The sequence below is a fragment of the Tinamus guttatus genome, unplaced genomic scaffold (assembly GCF_059628265.1).
Source record: "Tinamus guttatus ecotype Peru unplaced genomic scaffold, ASM5962826v1 Tinamus_guttatus_pri_ptg000058l, whole genome shotgun sequence".
In the NCBI taxonomy this organism is placed as follows: domain Eukaryota; kingdom Metazoa; phylum Chordata; class Aves; order Tinamiformes; family Tinamidae; genus Tinamus; species Tinamus guttatus.
The window spans coordinates 3,940,577-3,954,557 of NW_028288592.1; the positions used below are offsets into that span (position 1 = coordinate 3,940,577).

The 13,981-nt window shown below is 41.4% G+C and overlaps 1 protein-coding gene across 5 annotated transcripts in view; it reads left to right on the forward strand.

The window, feature by feature from the left end:
* The window catches only part of KLF12 (KLF transcription factor 12), a 222,765-nt gene that overhangs the window by 131,685 nt on the left and 77,099 nt on the right, over positions 1-13,981 (forward strand). The gene's annotated exons all lie outside the window — the stretch shown is intronic.

Sequence of the window (13,981 nt, forward strand, 5' to 3'; positions counted from 1 at the left end):
AAGGAAAGGAAAGGAAAGGAAAGAAAAGAAAAGAAAAGAAAAGAAAAGAAAAGAAAAGAAAAGAAAAGAAAAGAGAAAAGAGAAAAAAAGAAAAAGAAAAAGAAAAAAAGAAAAAGAAAAGAGAAGAGAAGAAAAGAGAAAAGAAAAGAGAAAAAGAAAAATGGTGATAAAGGCTGTCCTTACATTTCAGGATAATAAAGCAATAAAGCTATCAGTTATGTCCTATGCAGGGACTAGATTAGTTATCAGCTGGACATAAATTGCTGTCTAAGCCATGGAATCATTGGGTCTGACGTTAAACAGGTTCCTTGGAAGCGCAGTTGAGGAATAGGCTCTTATGTATTGAAGCTCGTGTTCCCGTGTGATATTATGAAGTACATCATCATCTGTCTGTGAGGACCACCTGGGTTTGTATTAACTGTGAGTCCTTCTATTAAAACCTTGTAAGAGGATTAGCAGCAGCCTTTTCGCAGCGCTGCTGTCATTCTAAATGATGTCCGGTTCCGCTCATCGTTTGGACACCTAGTCGTACACAGGCATGAATCTGACTTTCCTTTTCTCCCCCGAAAAAGGGGATCCTCTACACACACACAAAAAAGTAAATGAGCATTTAACATCATCTGAAGTGGAAAGTCTAGAGGGATTTAGGTGCCAAAATTCAAAACTGAAAAACTTAAATCATTGACCACAAAATTTTGGAGGACTGTGAATTTTTTTTATGTCCCTTTTTATATTGTATTTATTAGGACCTTTTTTTTTCATGTGTTTGTGATGCTTTGAAAAGGGCAAAGAAGTTCAGTGATGTCTGTGTCTAATTAGGACTAGTAGAACAGGTGTGCTCTCTATATCTCCTGTTGAGATGATCTGCCCTAGCAAGTGGGAGATGAAATCCTCAACTGTACTGACTCAGAATGTGTCTTAAATGCCTTGAAACCTTGTATTTTAAAATACAGAAATAGCAGGTAACATCCTTAAAATACAGAAATAGCAGGTAACATCCATGCCCCCTTTTTACCCAAAAGAATGGATCACTTAACCACTAATGGTTTTGGAGACTTGAGTTTGTACCAGCATCTGAAGAGATTCCAATCTGTACCTCATACTTCCAAGGCAAGCTTTATTTATGAGGCTTTTTATGGTTTATGAAGTTATTCTGTGATGGGATCTTCTGGATGCATCCTACAGATAGTCAGAGGCATTCCGATTTTGTGGAGGGAGAGGATTCTCGTGTCTAATTCGTGCTGGAGCCTGGGTTAGAGGAAGGAAGGAAGGAAGGCACCGCGAGTGTCAAACATTGCTTACAAAATACTCTCTACGTCTGTTTTACCTGGTGATCGTTTAAAGCAAAATGAGACCAGAATTTGACTCCCTCCATCCAGAAAGCCTCAAGTGTCTCCTCACTGAGGGATACTCTGCATTTTCCTATAAAACTGTGAAGCAAAGGAGAGTGGAGGACACATCTCCCAACTGCTATTCTTGCTATTCTTTAGAAGGGACTTGAGTGTGTTTAAAAGACGGTTCCAGTTCTGGAATTCTCAGTGGAAGATTGTGAAGTTGCTAAACCACCACGCATCAACGTGGACAGGTACTAGATGTTCCACTGTTCTTAGGAATCGCTTCTGTGCGGGCTAAGTTAGGTCATTTTCTATTCAGCGCACTGGTTTTTATTTGTCTTTTGGTTTCTAACGTATAAAAATCTCATCTGAAGTATTTAACTCCCCCTAATCTGTAACTAATGAGGTTGTAAGAACCTCATAGTTGGAATTTTCTGACCACACAATTGCTCATCTCGTTGCTGTCCCAGTCTTGTGTTGGTAATCTGGGCTGCCCAGGGTTGGAGAGGGAAGTGGCGAGGGAAGCCCGGCACCCGCTGGGCTTTGCTGATAACCGCCGTGGCCATCGAGCAGATTTGACCTGGTAAAATAGTTGCAAAATATGGAGCAAAGAAGCTGCTGAACCAGGAAGGAGCATATTGTGAAGCGCTGCTGGGATGACTACGTGAGCCACTGGAGAGTGATTTTCACTTGTGCTCTTGCAGTGCCTCTAAAATGTTATTCAAATGATGAGAAAGTGATTGGCTTCTGTGTAAACCCTCTGAGATAGCCTGTATCCTCTACGTTTTCTTGTAAAAAGTTGTGAATTCCTGAAGCTGACTCGGGAGGCATCAAGCCAATTATAAAGCAGCTGAGGCCGACAGCATTAAGATTTCATGCCTTACGCTTTCAAGGTGATAGCATGCATTTATGTGCATGTTAAAGATGGAGATGCTCTTTCTAATTCAATGGGAAAGGGACCAAATTTAAATGGGAATTCTCCCATTTAATCAGTAATATATTAAGGCTTGTCAGTGCTAATTACTGCTATAAAATAGCTTAAACACTGGATCCACGTGTCAAAAGGAGAAATAGTGCCTGTGCCTGAGCAGAAGCAAGAACTTGAGTCTATCTGCTTAGAAATGTGTTTGATGTGCTTCCTTTTTCTTTTTTTTTTGTTCATGGCAATGATAGTTAATGGAGAAATACAACTATCTAATTTCTACTCTTTTTAAAGTTACCACATACTGCCAAAAAACTAAATGAACACATGAGTTTTCAGTGAGGCTTGAGTCAGAACAGCAAAGCAGCACACAGGCAGGAGTGTGCTGCGCACCTTAAATCTCGGTGCTCCTTGAAGTCTTTGGAAAACGCTAAATTAAAATGGTTCCTTAATGTGAGCTCTGGCTTTTGCCTAGAGCGAGTGCACGGATCTACGTATGTAGCTGAAAATGCCCAGAAAAGGCCCAGAAAGAATGGGAACACACGAGCTAGAGACTTTCTTTGACGCTAACAGCTATTTGGGTTCAGAGGGACGTAGCAAAGCGTGTGCCCCCTTTCCCGTACCAGGTAGATGACGCAGGGGGACACGGGTTCCTCATGTGCCTCTATGTCGCTGTGCCCAAGGATGGGCAGCGTGCTTGCTTCTTTACTGAAAAAATGAGGGAAAGCATTGCACACTCCTTCCACCAAAGGGAAGCAAAGCGCCAACCTTTCCTCCTGCGCCTGTGCGTCCGGGCTCCGTTTCCCTGGGCTTTGTAGGGGCTGTGGTTGGGCAAAGGGCTGCACTTGGTGCTGGCCACTGGCTTGTGCCAACCAAAGTGGCTCTTCATGGGGCATCCTCCAGGACCAAAGCCATGGAGGTCCCCAGGAGGTGCCAAAGAGCACCAGATACCTAGGGAAAGGGTGGTCGGAAGAAGGAAAAGGACGTGTAGCCTGACTAAAAACCTGGAGGAATTAATGTCAAATTCACTGGCTTGTTATCATGACTAAAAGAATAACAGAAAAATCGAAAAATAACCGGAGTATATTCTTTACTTTGGTAAAGTATATTCTTTGGGTCAATAGTATCAAATGGGTCAATGTATGTCTTTAAGGAGGGTCCTGTCCGAAATTTGCATTGATTCTTCATGGAGTCTTCTAAAGAGCTAGAAAACTAAATGCAAATTTTCACTGTTGAAAAATGGGTTGTGGAGCAGCCCAAAACGTTATTTTCTCCATTTTCATTTCTTCCACTTTTCACTCCGGACAAGCAGGGGAAATAGTTTGTGCCTAGTTGTGCTTGTCACTGCAGGGAGCATATAAGAATTTCCCATTGAATTAAGATGTATACATCTTAAGGAGACTCAAGAGAATCATTTTACCTACAGTTTAGCTTCAGGTGCCTAATCTGGTAATTTATATGTATTACTTGTTGTCAAAATTTCTCTAACAAAATTTAGTTTTAGAGAGTGTCATATATTCTGATCAGTAGCATTATGCTAAGCTTAGGAGTTATTAAGTTGCAGTTATTAAGACCTTCCTTGAAAATTGATGTTTACTCTACTAAAAACAATTAGACCTCTGGAATGAATTTACACTGTTGTCATCCATGACTAATAATATAGTGATCTTATTAGTTCTGTATTACTCTCCTCTGAGGAAAACAAATAAATGCCCAATTCTGTTGCTGTGTAATAAAAATCACTGTGAGATCATTAAGTATTTAAAATATATCTGCGTTAATTTTAGTTTGGTTGCTGTGATATACATTGTTCCCAGGCATAAAGATATTAAGAAATTTAAGAATATGAGTGTGTACAGTATTCTCAGATTTCAAATATGATAATTTCATATAATCAAAGTTCTGTTACAGATATCTATTGTAGGCTTCACTTTATAATATGAAAATAATTAAAGTGAATAATACTGGATTTTATTCCATGCTGCTTATATTCAGTACCCTTTAAAAATCAGAAAGAGTAAGGTAATATAAATATGGCTTAGTGGTTGGAATCCATTTAGCTTTTTATTCTGTATTACAGTGTTTAAGTTTCAGTTCTGAATAGTGATATTCTAGTGCTGGAAAAGTACTTCATATTCTCCTTCCAGGTTTTCCTTTCTGTAGAATGGAAGCAGTATGTATTATCCCCATATGAGAGAGGTTCCTGAAAAGTGATCAATTTGCAGTAATCACCAGTAGTTATTATTGCTGCAGGATAAAACCTGAAACAAAAAGGTCTCTGCAGTCACCTGCACAGTATTGTATCCTGCGGTGTGGAGCTGAGTGTTTCTCTGCTCTCCCCTCTATTGTATCATCAGGAGAGTGTCCATCTCATAATATGTATCCTGTCTTTATTTAGCCTTTAACGAGGGCTTTAGTAATATATATAAAAACTCAAAAAAGGTGCATGCGTAGGTTGTTTTTCTTGCCTTTTTTTTTTCTTTCAGTAGCAGTAAGTACTGAGACATAAAAGGTCAATGAGTGGAGTCAAAATGCATTCCAAATGCATTAAAAACTAATTTGTCAAACATATATATATTCATGTTTTATACCAGAATGCATTCGTGTTTGGGGAAATAACCATGGAGAATAACCGTCCTAATCTTCCTCTCCAAAAAAAAAAAAAAAAAAAAAAAGTTGAAAAAACAGCAGGAAGCCTGAATGAGCCTTTGGGGATTGCTAGAATGAGGGTTGTTTTTGCAAACTTTGTTCAGACCCTGTCGAGGGCAGCTATCACAGCACACTTTTTTTCAGTGTTGGGTTTTGGGTTTTTTTTGTGCACTAGTATTGCCAAGGGATAGGATATTTCACCAGTGGTTTTGGGGGATATCTGCTGACAGTAGATGCATCTCAGCAATTTTGGGTCCCATTCCAGAAGCTGGCAGAGCATTTTGCTTTGTTTGGCACAAGTTCTTTTGTCTGTACACCCTAAATGTGACCCTGTCCTCCCTTCTAGGCTGGGTCCTGGACACTCTTCCTCTCCCATCCTTCATCTAGACTTTTCAGATGAGATGCTGGTTCATATGTTTTTTCTCTCCCAGGTGGACCCCTACCACCCTCTGAAATCTTCATGTCCGTCAGATCTAACTGTAGTAGGCTCTGTTGAGGAACCCAAGAATTAATGTATTTATTTTACTAAAGAAAACAGTATGTCAAAACTGAGAAACAGGCTCGTTTGGGAGAGTGGAAAAAAACAGTGTAGACTTCAGAATTATGGACAGTGGACTTACTTAGGTTCATTAGTGGACAGTGGAATTAGGTTCATTTGAGAAAAAAAGAATCCATTTGGTGGAAATTAAGATGAACAAAGATATGTAGAAAGCAGCAGAAAGGAAAAAGAAAAAAAAAACACTTGCTCTGTCCTGGATAATATATCAGGTGCAAGATTCAGGTATGGCACCTCCATGACCACATGTATTTATTGGCTATTGAAAAATCGTTACAGCTCCGTGTATAACATGAGTGCTCCATGTATTTCCTGGGTACTTCAGTACTAGAGAGAACATGCAAAAAGACTGCGTAGTGAGGAGTGCCTAGAAAGCTCTGAAAACTGCCCTGTTTTGCTTCCCTCTGTCATGTCAGCTTGCACGAAGGGTTTTGCTGAGGTATCTGGCACTGCTTGCTCGAGGAGCAACAACTTGGACGGGTAAGATCAGCTTGGAGCATTGAGTTCCCAGCTTGACAGGAGCCATCACTGCAGCTGCAGCTACAGGGTCCACATGAAAACTTCATGAATTATTTGTCACAGGCCTTCTTTACCAACACATTTATGAATACGCTGTGGCCACAAATTTGAACTTGTGGCTCTTTAGCAAATGTTTGCTGTGATTCATTCTTCAAGCACTGACTGTGTTAGGGGCAAGCTGGTTTGCTTGGAAACACTCAATGCTTCAGTGTTCAGTTGATCATAGTAGATAGACTTCTTCATAACAGATAAACATAAATCTTGGAACATAGTTTGAATATTTTCATCTAGAAATGTGAATGTTGTTGAATTTTTTTTGAAAAAAGAAGTTTGTCTAAGCCTTGCTGTGTTGGTGAACCTCTGTGCCAGCAAGCATGTTTGACAGGTACTTGGAGAAAGTCTCCGGTGTCATCCATCTCATGCCCAATAACTATTCCAAATTGACAAAACAGAGATCATTTAAAATGTCCAGTATATTTAGTACTTCTTTTAATATATATTTTCTAATGTAATTGTCAAGGACTCAAATTTAATCAGTAATCTCATTTAACTCATAATGCTCTTCAACATGTTTGTTTTAGGTGAACTAAGTGGAAAGATTCTCATTTATAATTGAATTAAAGAAAATAAACAAGAATGAATTACTGAAAGTAAGAAAACTTGAGAGAAGAGCTAATAGGCTGCTAAGTGGAAATGTATAATTCTTTCTATCTTGTGAATTCATAAAACACTATGTTTTAAATCCCAGGAATATTTCAAAATCAAAGGAAATAAGATATCTTTTTATAATATTTTACCTCCTTTAATGGTTATTTAGGTATCTGCCATTAATTCAGAAATTATTCTTGAATTTAAACTGAATTAACACAAAAGTATTAATCTGTTATTAATGTTCTTTTTACGCTTAAGTTATATTGCAAACAATATCTTGCATTGCTGTTATTCCATACCTTTGTAAAATTCTTATTTCTCCTGAAGAATAACATCTTATCAAGCCATATTAATAAATTTATTAATGAATTTCTTTCAACAGATTCTTACTTCGATAACATACTGGTAACAGTGCTTAAATATAATACAGCTGTGCTGAACACCTAGTTTTCTGAGTGTGTTAATGATTGAGGGCTGGAAGAAGAGGAATTTCTTCTGTCTGAAAGAAAATAAAAAAGAAAAAAAAAAGTAGGTCCATGTAGAGTTTGGAATGCTGAGGATTTGGTTTCTTGTTCAAGAAATGCATCATTTTTCATGTACCAGGCAGTACAGGTACAGGGGCTGATCAGTTTCTTGGGCCCTCGAAGGAAGTAGTCAGCTGTTTTCCTTGAGTGCCATCAGGGAAATCCTTTGGTAAATCCTCTGTCAGTTTGGGGAAGAGAGAGTCAAGAAATGAGGAACTTAATGCTTCCCCCGTCTTGGAAAAGCATTATTAAAAAATAAGTCATTTCGCACTAAACATGTTTGTGCTCATTGGTAAATGTGTTTAAAAATTAATGCTGTTTGGATAGGGATCTCCTCCTTTGTAAGCACGCTGCCCAGTTCCTAGCTGGAGCTGTTGCAAAAGATTGGTGCATATGGCACTTTCTTTCTTCCTCTTTTTCTTTCTTTCTTTCTTTCTTTCTCGGGCAGCTGTGGAATACCTCCTCAAGCAGTATAAAAATACTGTAGTGTGGCTATTCACAAGAAGTCAAAGGAATGTCTTTACAGCCTTAGAAACTTGAATTTCATCTGCTTATGAATGGCCAACTTGAATTCTGTCTCCCCCGTTCACAGTCACTCTCTTTTACTTTGGATCTTTTTCTGCAGGTTCTATAGATTTAAAAACATTCCTCAAGCAAGGGTCATGAGCCCCTCATACCATGAGCTGGGTCTCTTTTGCCTCTTCAGAACTACAGTAGAATGGAAATTTTATTTTTAGACATTCAGAGTTGGAAATATCTGCCTTGAAATGAAACCTCCAAGTATTACGCTGAGAAAACGATGCATTGAGGGAATCATGAGTACTTTAAAGTGGGTATCTTTCACTCTTTCCTGTTGAAGCAGATGCAGTTTGTATAAATGCATTTGCTGTGAGCCTTTATTTATTTTACTAACCCCTGGACTCTCCCCTACATCTCTCTCAGTGTCAGCTGATGTTTTTTAGAAAAGCCTCAATGGGAATTGGTGTAATACAGTCTGACTCAATCTTATTTGGGAGCGCAGTCTCGTGGGGGTCTCTGAACTCTGGAGCACTAATTTCACCTTGACCCCGAGCAGCCATTCCTTGAAAACTGATAGTAAGCCCCTTTTAACTTGTGTTTCCAGTAAGAAAAAAAAAAAAAAAAAGCAAAAGATCCATCTGTCTTCTGTTTTTTCTCTCTTTTTCAACGTGACCTCCTGCATTTGTCTAATGAATCCCGAGTGAGCGGCTCTGTCAGCCCAGCAAGGCTTGAAGGAGCTGCCTCGAGCAGAAAGACACAAACGCATGTTCGCTTGGTGCTCCTGCATTTGGAAACATTTTTTTAAAAAATATTTTGCTCGATTTCAGCGTTCAGCGGTCTGTGTGTTTGCTGTTCTGATTTTGCACAGCCGCCTGCCACCCCTGCACTAGGGACCCCTCGTACAAACTGATAGTGACGGCTGCATCTCAAAGGGAGTGTGTTGGAGCCTCACACATTCCCTGTTTCCAGGCGGGGTTGAAACAGAGGTTGTTTGGTTCATGTTTTTCAGGTTGTATTACTTCTCCTTTAAATGGGTTAGTTTCAGAATATTTTTTATGGTTCGGTCGATGTAGAGGTTTTTGGGGTGTATGAGAGTTGTAAATGGAATCGCTGTTGATGGGAAGGTATTTTCAAGGACATCTCGTAATTTTAAAGCAAGCTGGCTCCGGATTAGAGATCCAAAACAAAACCCCTCCTGTGAACAAGAGTGGAAGAGCTGGGAGCTGGGCCCCTTTGGGCCAAACCTGCAGGGCTGTTGGAAGTGCCTAAGGCCCTGCTTCACCCACGTGCTGGGCACCAGCTTCTGCTGCTCCGCAAGAGCCTCCTCAGGGGCACGGCAAGGAGGGAGCTGCTGCAGAGGATGTTCTTCATGGCAAGCGGCTGCAGGCTTGCAGGCAGCCTGCAGATTCTGGGGGGCGAGCTTTCTGCCCTAGCTGCAGGAAAGACTGGGAGAAATAGCCAGTTTTAATTATAAAGGAACAGAGGAGGGGAGCACGGCACTCCAAACGCCGTCCACCCGGATGCTGCTCGTGTGGCATTAGAGTTTCAAGCATCTCTTATCTAGAAGCAAAATTATTTCTGCTACAGCAAGTGCTGTTTCTCATTTCAAATGGAGCCTGTGTTTCTTTTTCTCCCGTGAAGTGTTTGAAAATCTGTAACACGGCATATTCTTGGTTATTGAGATTTCCCCTCCAAGCGTGCTGGCCGGAGCGGAGCGGTTCTGGCGCGGCTCCCCGCGTGCTCACGCTGCGGCAGGGGCAGCCGCATGGTTAAGATCATGGGTGGTTCTGTCTTTTCTTTTTTTCTTTGGAATTAATGTTATTCATTCCCTGTCCTTTAACTCTGGTGAAGCAAAATCACCTTGCCTGACATTTCCCCTGTCAGAGAGCAATGAGATGGGGCAGCATGATGACAGCCACAAGGGGATTCTCTGTGCGCTGCCTGTTCGAAGAGTTAAATGTTTTGCAATTTATTTTTTAACTTCCTGTCCCCGAAGCCAGTTTATTTTATAAATGCTAAATTTAGTGTGTTTGGTTTCCGTCATCAAGGACAGCTTTTCTGGTATGCTTTCTTAAAAACTGTTTGACCTTGAGAGAATGCTGCCAGGAAGAAAGAACGGCCTAAAAGCTGACAGCTGATTGTTGGGGCCTCTGCATAGAGCCCTAAACTCCACCAAGGCACACAGGGAAGCTTGGGAACCTGCGGAGATTCCTGAACTGCAGGACATCAGGATGAGCTGCTAAACCAAAAAAAAAAAAAAAGAAAGAAAAAAAGCCTTTAAGCTTATTTTGTTTTGCACTGGTTTTAACCTGTTATGTGCTGTGATAAACTTGCCGTGGCTTAATTAGGAATGGAAAATAATGTTATTAAGGGAATATGATCCGGAGTGGGACAGTGGAGTGGAAAGGGGTTGAGTGACCGCTTTGGTAAATATATAGGCTATAGTAGGTATTGGGCTGCAGGAGGTTAGGGGGAGACCGAGTTCAGGGTAGAACTCCACAGGGGTTTATGGTTTTGGAGGGGACGGCCCGTTCTCAGCCGTACACGTGCCATGCTTTGCCAAAGGTCTTCTGCTTCGTTGTGTGTTCTTTTTCCAGAAAGGACGTGGCAGCAAGCAAGAAGGAATGCTTTTTTCACATAGCCAAAAAAATAATAAATAAATGTGTCCTGGCAGGAATTTATTACCGGCAAGCTAATGACATGGAGCTCTACCAGGAACACAGCTTCAGAGGGCAGGCACAAGAAGCGTGAGCCAAGAGCAGTAACCGGTAGAGGCTGCAGCCTCTACATGGAGACAAGCCTGTTCGGAGAGGCAGCCAGCCCGGCGTGCCGTGCCGTGCCGTGCCGTGCCGTGCCGTGCCGTGCCGCTCCGGCTCGGCCGCAGCTGGCCGGGGGCAGCCAAAGGGAAGTTGGGAAAACCAACACAGCCCACAACCACAGCTGGATGGGGCAAACGCCCAAAACTAGCAGCCAGCTGGGCCCACAGCACCACAAGAACCCCAGTTCACTAGATAAGGATGAAAACATGGGGGAAAAAAGTGTTTCTCATTCAGTTGACTTCATGAGGAGAAAGTGTCTGAAGTTACATTGCCGAATGTCCCAGAGATGGTGGTGTCATCCTCTGAATTAGCAAAGAAGTGATACCGTTAAATAAAATTAACATCAATGTTCATTGTCCAGGGAAATGAGCAGGGTTAATTCTCAGTTAATAACACTAGGGAGATACTAAGAAATAATGCTCTGAGAATGCAGGGGGTTTTTGGCTTTGTTCATATCCTTGTTCAGACAAGTTCCTACTTGTAGTCTGACAGGCAAAAGGTTTTTTTTTTCCCAGAAAATAATGCTAATTTAAGATACAGAATTTTGATGCAAATACAATTTAAATACAGCCTTGGCAGTTTGCTTTAAAATCAGAGAGACACATATACTAGTCAGTTACTGTTAAGCAGTGAATTTTTGGTGTAAATCACTCCCATCAGAACAAAATGTAACATATCTTTGTGTACGCTTTGTATGAGGAACTCTTGTTATATGATACTTTTCTCTGTTCTTTTTCTTTCTTTCTTTCTTTTTCCCAAATGACTTGGTATAATTACTACAGTAAAATGGAAGTGGGATCTGGGAAAGAAAAAAAAAAAAAAGAAACACAAATTGTAGCGCTGTGGTGATAAGCGATGTGCAGTTTGTCTCAAAGATACAGAAAGGAGTTGACTGGCAAGATCCTTAAAAGGATGCCCAGAACATGGCTGCAATGGACACAAACCTCGGTAGCTTGGGCAGCTGCATGGTGGCAAGAGGAGAGGTGTTTGAAGGGGGAAGCTGAGTTTGACATCCCATCGGATGTGGATACCTCACCTGCACCCACAGAGCTGCCCGGGGGGGTGCGTTGTGCTGCTTCCATGCCAGGGCATCTCTGGAACTGCATCGGGATCCCTCAAGTAGTTTTCCTGAGGGAAACCTGAAGTCTTGCCAGTGCTGACAGCTTCAACCAGAACAGATTTATTTATTTACTGTATTGTTGGAAAAAAGTAATTTTCATGGCATTCCTCTGCCACGTCTGTGCTTTTGGTGTCGACACCATCCACATGAGATAATTTGGGGTCCTTCCTTGCAAGGTCGTCACAGCTCTTGCTATAGAAGGCCTGATATTCCCTGCTGCAGAGGCAGATGGGGCTTTGGGGGCAGGCTGAGCTCAGTTTATGGACTGCTTTCAAGGTTGCTGTGGGTGCATGTTCCCAGCTTCAGAAGTGTCCCGGAGTTCATGAAGCTACAGGGAGCCGTTTGGCCAGTGTGACGTTGGATGTACTGAGTTTCCACCACCCGGGAGCACTTCAGGATGCCAGGACACGTCCCCTGAAGAGAAACAGAGCGCAGCCACTGCTGGGTGATCCGTCCTTGGGTTGGATTGTGGCAAGGAGCCGTGATGCTGAGCCCGGCAGCACTGGGTCCATCTGGAATCTGCCTCTGGCTCCCAGGGGAAGCCTCAGAGTTCATCACCACGTGTAGGGTTTCCTTCATCTGCCCTGTGGGTGGAGCCGGCAATGTGTACGGCTTCTAGATGCCCTCTAGCCCCATGTGCAAGGGGACACAAGGACACTCTTGTCCCCCTTTCCTGGGAGTGGATCCCATCTGCCTCCCTTCCCTCAGCCCTAAGATACAAGATGCTGCCTTTGGCCATGAGGACGTCCCGTACACATCCACTCCACCACCAGTCCAGCGAGCGTAGCAGAACCCGTGGGTTGCCTCTTGCACGCAGAAGACTTCTGTGGGTAGTTATTTACAAAATAAACTGCTCGTGCTGTTTATGCTTATGCTTTGGCATTCACCATCGCACAAACAGAGGGGCTCAGGCAGGATCTGCTTCCTGACAAAAGTCAGGATAGGTTGTTTCGGAGGAAGTTACAGGAAATCGTCACAGGCAATTACAGGGGTTTTTGAAGAGTAGGTTTTCCTAGCCTTGTCAGTCATTAGTTGCTTTATGTGCTTTGAAAATTGTTTTGTCTTTTTTTTTTTTTTTTAAGCAGAGGAATTTCCCGTTATCTGCCTAAAGGAATTTTTGCTTTTATTATTTGTATTGCAAGAGAACAGCAAGGCTCCAGGGACCAGACGAATTGGGATCCCTTTGTTTTAAGTTGATTTGTGTATGAATAGAGCCAGAGACTCACTGTCCCAAAGATGTTCTTGTTTCAAGGGGGAAAAATGTCAGGCCAAGGAACAAGTCTGAATCAGCTGAATAGATGGGATCTACTGGAACATGCTGTCTTGAAGCATGTCTGGGATAATAGTCATTTAGGCTGCTACAATTTTTAATGTTAGTTTTTCTGTTTTCCTTTTGCAGTAGAACTCCACTTGGTGATGAAATTTGATTCTGACTCAAAAACGGAAGGAGTCGCAATAAAAATATTTAACATAGTTAATTATCAAAGTCCCAGAGTGAATTCACAGGTTGTTTGTTTGCTAGCCTATTTAGAATAGAGGGCTTGGAATATTTCTGGTTTTTTTTTTTTTTTTGAGACAATTAGTAAATACTACAAGCTAGAGAATGAATTTTGAGGTGTTCAGATACAGTAAAAGAAATAAAAAGATTACTTGTTGCGTCTATGTAGAGAAGAAATATTTTGGTCAAGTGAAGTCTCAAGTAGCTTAGTAAGTGTTTTTTTGGCCCAGCTGGTTTAAATGCTACAAGGCAGAATCAAAATTTCTTTCTAATGGTAAGCTCCTAGAGAATATTCCTGCAGTTCTGTGCCATGGAAGTATTTCCCTGAGCAGCTGAAAGGTTTGCTTTGTATCATTGTTGAGTTATAGGCATTTCTTCCTTACTCTCCCTATTGAAAATCACTTGAAAAAACATTTTTAATAAGTAGTTATTAATGATCTCCTGTCAAAAAGGAAAGACATATCAGATCTACTTCTCCATGGATCTGTCTTTGGCCTTGTATTATTCAAAAATCCTATTAACAACTTTGATGTTTGAAGTAGGGAGTGCAGATGTAAAAATAGCAGATGGCAACAGTCTAGAATAAATTACTTTAGACCAACTTTGAAAAGAGTTGGTCTAAAGCATAAAATCAATTTGAAAAGGTGGGAAAAATGTTCATTAAAAAAAAAAAGAAAGAAATGGTAAGAATGTCACATAAAGCCTAATAGACTAATCCAGAATATGGACTAGCTGGAGCCATTATGACTGGCAACAGGCAGCCATACAGGTGCGAGGTTGTGTGCTGATGGGCAAAGTCATTAGCTCGATAAAAGGCAGAAAGTCCCACTCGTGTTGAGCACCTGCCCTTTCCAGCACTATCAGGGTAAG